A 5,781-nucleotide genomic window follows, 5' to 3' on the forward strand; every position below is an offset into this window, starting at 1 on the left:
CCACTACGTGGCGCCCGATAAATGGCATTGGGCGACCTTTCCGCAAAACCACCCCAGCCCAAAAGCGTTCTGATCAAAACCCACTTACTGCCTCCCGCTAGATGACTAAAATGTCCCGTCTCCCGCTAAAATCCAATTGTACCTATCCCTTGTGTACCCGCCAAAATAGTTGACTTTACCAATAAAACTAAAAAGCTCATTATTTTTTGTTTTATCGTAAAAAAAAATGCCCAAACCTCCATGCAAGCGACAGAGTAGATGCAACCATCAACCCACGTACAACTGCCAACCTGCTGAATTTGTCAAAACTTCTAGTCCACCCTTCAGTCACCTACACCTCCTGCACCTGTACTCAGTCGTCCATCAACCCATTCAGGGAAAAAACCAGGTATTTATCTGAATTCACCAAGAAACCCTGTCTAATTCCCAAACCTGTTACTCAATTGCTTTAAGTTATTTAGTAATTTCCCAGCAACCCCAAACAACTCTAAATTAAACCAATTTGCCCCCGATTTGACTGAAAACCCTTTGCCCCCGTTCTTGAATCCACAAGAACCAAGAATGGTTGCTCCCATTGCAATGGATGTCCGACCAATTAACACTCCGCACCGGGACTTAGACCATCTCCCTTTAGTGGATAAAGACTTCCAAATCAAAGACACCTCTAGCCATGAATCCCCATTGAAATTATACTCTGGGTACAGAGACCAGTACTTAAACCACGCAGACAAAATAGGTCTTTGGGAATCAAATTTTCCCAAGTACCAATTCCCTAGAGTTCATGTCTTACTTGGAAATTGTCCACTATTGCCATATGAACTATAGTCCCACCCAAAGAGCAGTGATGACTCCTGACCATACTATATTATTCACCATCACTGTTGAATCCATCAATGAAAAACTGCAGTTGCAACCACGCCAAAACTTGACCCCCATTTATGTTGGAGACGTGGATGACAGATTCCCTAGAATCACCTCCATCAAACTTGCTCAATTATTCCAGACCTTCATTATGGAAGAGAAAAGCATTCCAAAGGACCCTCCCCCATACATGTGGACCATATTCTCTAAACTTGGTCGAGACATTATATCAATGATATCTAGTGTTTTAGGTTATACTACTAGCGAGTATGTTGATGAGATTATTATAGCCTTCATGTCCATTTACACTCCTAGACAACCCCCTAACATCATGTTTGATTATGCTAAATTCATTGCAGATAAAATGCATGACCAATTCATGAGAATGGAAAATGAAAGAGTATTCAAGTACTCATTAGTTTTATATCATCTTTTCCTATACTATCAAGCTGATAAATTCTCATTCACACTTCAAAAGCTTGATACCAAAGGCAAACCTAGATCAGTAATCTTCTAGACCCCATTAATCCACCAATATGACTCTCCATATACTTATACAAATTTCATAGATCTTTTTGTGCACCCAGTGGCAACCATGTTGTTAGGAAGTCCTCCCCCAAGGATCAGTGTAGATATCAGGAGGATCCTACAGTTGTATAAACAACACAAAGTGGGCGATTGGTACTTGTACCAAAATCACACTGAAATCAGAATATATGGTTGTGAGTTAGCACCCTACAAGCTACTAGGATACCTCCCCATGAGATTGTTTTCTCTGGAGTACTACAGACAAATAATTAATTCAGATGAGATACATTTTGTAAAGGCCAAGAAGAAAGCTCAACTCAGAATAAAAGACCAGCTTCGCCCCTTTATATGCAACAGTACGGAAGATGGAAGAGAAGCAGAAGAAATACTTCAAAGGCTTAGATTGAAACAAAGCTTCATATGGAGATATGACCCTTTTGATTTCATCTGCAATAGAAGACAAAAGAACAAATTTTCTCCCTATATCCACCACAGAATTCCTGAGATAGAACAATATGTAAATAAACTAGAATGGGTGGAGAAAACTTTAGTAGACAGAGATAGCACAGAAATTGTTGTCGATAATATATTAATTGATCTAGAGAGGAGACTTGATGAAGATTCCTTTATACAGGTACTAAGAGAATCCCAAGCACAAAGGGAAACGCAGGAACACAGTGAGCAACAAGTAGAGGAAGGACCTCCAGAGCAAGAAGAATTAGAGCAACCAGACATATCAGAAGAGTTGGCTTAGCCAGAACACATCATGAGTACTCCTCCTATTGTACAGACTCCTCTAAATTAGAAGAAGAATCCCAAAAGAGATAGGGAGGAGGCCACTCCTTCTACCAGACCTATTGCATAGACTTATGTCAAAAGGCAAAGGTTAAATCATTTTTCAGAACAAGAGTTCACAGAGGAAACAACTGGAACCACAGGTACAGAAAGGGCAAAGAGCAGGCAGGCCACTCCCTCTGGAGGAACACAAGAACCTTCCACTACATAGGCTTAAATGATGGAAAGACAACAGAGTGTGGAAGTATCCTCATTTAGGGCTCCAACTGGCCAAGACCGGGACATCAGAGAGAAATACAAAGAGATAAAGGCTAGAAATGAAATGGTGAAGGCTTAGAGCTATGTACAATACGTTAAAATGGCTCCCACTAATCAAGCAAAGCTAATGTCACCCTTTGATGTAAAAGAAGGTAAGATGCAAATGACTTTCATGAAACCTACCATCCAGTAGCCCAGGTCTATAGCCTATTACTTGAAGACAGATTTTGAGGTACTGGAAAAGGATATACATCCTATCGACCAAATAGAATTACACAAACAGATCAGAGAAATGGTCTATTCCACATTGACCAGCAAGGCCAATTGCAGCACATCAACTACAAAACTCGCTGAATAATATATTAACGCAATTCCAACTAGAAAAGGCCTCTTCACCGGCCGAGGATACCAGGATAAAGTACTTAGAGGACTTAATCATAGAGTTGGGGCATGATTCCAAAGATGTAAAGGCTGCAGAAAGATTAATCAAAAAGAAAAATGATGACATAGCTGCCTTGATAAAACAACTCAAAATCCCTCATCTAAATCATCCACAAACAACTGAAGTACTAGAAACCCAGAAGGAACATGAGGAGATTATGGACTTAGTCCTTAAGCTAAATGAATAATTAAAAGAAATAGAGAAAGAGCTAGACAAATAGATTCAGTCTAAACAGAGTGAGTTGGCCACCACTCCACAGTCTGTCATTCCTATAGTCTCTATAGCAGTGCCCTCTACATTGGCTTCTTCCTTAGCACCAACAGTTCCACTTACTACAACCATGCCAATCACGGGTACATCTACAAGTGTAGGTACATCTACAGAGAAGATAGCAGAATTAGTGAAAGCCATGGAAGAAATGACTATCCAGGCTACAGAGCTTAGAAGGCTTAAAGAAAAAATGTCAAGCTTGGAAACTGACTGCAAGCTTGCACAAATACAACAAAAGGAAGAAGCTCAGAAGAGTCAAAGAATGGGTGAAAGGATAAAATTCCTTGAAAGAGACTTGACCTTACAACAACCACTAGGAAAATAAAGGAGATGCTTTGAGCCAACATCATTAACAATGTCAATGATGTTTGGCCATTAATTCAAGCAATTTTTTAGCAGACTGAACTGGTGGAAGTGGCCAACGAAGCAATTCAAAAGACAAGAAGAGATCTGGGAGACAAGCCTAAGGAGGCAAACCAAATGATAAAACTCTTGAACTCCAAAAACAGGAATCAGCAAGATGAACTGGGCATACAAGATAGGATAGGGACCATCATAGAAATCAAGAAGGTTCTTACTAAAAGGAACCTTATGCTCAATCTTGAGATGAAATGCCAAAGCATGCAAGCTGATATTGACAGGTTCATGACAAAGTTTGGAATTTTGAGGGAAAAAGGCCTCCCCAGTCCAATGGTTATCCATGAGAAGCTTATGACCTAAGAGGACTACGTTGAAAGACTAAACAAGTTGGCCAACGACCAAGCTAGCACTTCAGGGGTTAAAGCTCTGCCCACAGGAAAAGTATTGTATGACAATTTGGAAAATTTGTTTTTCCTGGAGCATGAGGTAAAGCACCTGTTTGCCAACAAGCAAAATTTTTCCAAGTACATCGAAGCTGAAGAGACATATAGAAAGATGTTGAAGATAAAATTACCTAAAGATGAATTGTGGGTAAAATTAATAGATTTACTATAAAGTTACTACAGTAAATCTGATGGCAGCGAGATAAAATAGGTGAAACAGGGTCAAAGTGTAGCAAGTAAAGAGTATTAGTAGGTTAAAGACATAAAGTGATTCCAACACACAGATATCAATCAACTGAAAGATCCAAATTTGAACCACAATAGCTAGCACAATATTAATAAAAGGGACAGTAAGAAGCAGTTTTCCATCTGTCTCTATCTTCATGCTTGAAGATATTTTTGACTTCCTAGAATAATTCTCAAACTATTATGAGATATTTTGTAATATTTTTTGTATAGATACTTGACATTTCGAAATAATTAGGGTGTGTATTCAAAGACATTTCTATAGACATTTCATATCAGGTTAAGGATCTTTTGTAATCGAGACTGGATTGGCTTGTTGGATCACGAAATAAAGTTAAAAACATTTCACAGGATTCTTGTGCACAGTGGAAATCAAATAAGTATTATATCTTCATGTTTATTATTGTTTTCTCTTCATGTTTATAAATATTCACGTGTCTCCATGAAATCTGAATGGTAAACAAGGAATGATATTTCAGAATTAGCTTTAATGCTCTATTTCTTGACTGTTTACTTTCTCACTATTTTCTGCTAAACTATCTTAGTCTGGGAATTCTTAATTGCTCCCTTACTTCCATAGTTTCTGCCCTTTTGATCCATAGTAAAGGATTCTTAGTTTCCCTTTGCTACTGATCTCCTTCTGTTCTTCATCTTGATCTCAATTTAAGGATTCTTCATTGCCCTTTCACCCTAGTTAGGACTACCTCATCCATTTAAGGCTGCATATTTGTTTTGTGTTGTGCTAGCGTGTCCTGTGAATTCCTCCTTTAGTAATTGATCTGATCTAGTTAAGCCACTCTCTGATTGACTCCATAGCTTAATGGCTTGAAGACCTGCTCTATCCATATGTTCCCATAATTCCACCAACCAATCAAAATCAAAACCTTATGAGCATTAAGAACTAGCCTAAAATCCCACCCAAAACAAAGTTAAATTATAAAGAGAGAGCCCTCTATGGACTTAGGTTGGCTAGAACCTGAGTCTAAAAGATTAGGTTTGTGGTTACCTCAGATTATTCCTTCTTTTGATAACTTTTAGGGAAGACTTCTGAGTGATAACATAGTGGCGACCATACTGGGGAATCAAACCCTCAGTCTTAATAAACCTTTGATAAATTTCAAATTTTTATTTTCAAGCCTCTTAAAGGGTTTATTAGAAGATATTTATAAAATTTCATAAAAAGAAACAACTACAAAAAGCTTGAAATCTGGCTTCAAGGAGAACTCATTATACGAGGGCCAACCCTGATCCAAATCCTCCCCCTGTATTTGACAATCCCAACCTTATTTTGAGAATAGCCAGAAGACAAGAAAGTTCAATAAGCCCAAGACCTTTGATCAAAGTAGATTCCTGTCCTGATGAGTGGTTCTTTTTAGAAGACCTCCCTTTTGACGAGTCATTTGACCTCTCCCTATTCAGAACCAAGTCTGAAAGTGCACTTGATGACCTAGTTCTAGATCCAGAATTCATTAAAGAGCTTGAGGTCCAAAATGAAAACTTGTCAATTGATCATTATCTTCTAAATTCCCCTCAATCATCCCTCACTACTGTTAATATCCCTAAACTTTCTGACACATC

This window comes from Pinus tabuliformis, chromosome 6 (genome assembly GCF_031772625.1).
Source record: "Pinus tabuliformis cultivar Carrire ecotype Pingquan chromosome 6, CPIR1, whole genome shotgun sequence".
NCBI classification, from domain to species: domain Eukaryota; kingdom Viridiplantae; phylum Streptophyta; class Pinopsida; order Pinales; family Pinaceae; genus Pinus; species Pinus tabuliformis.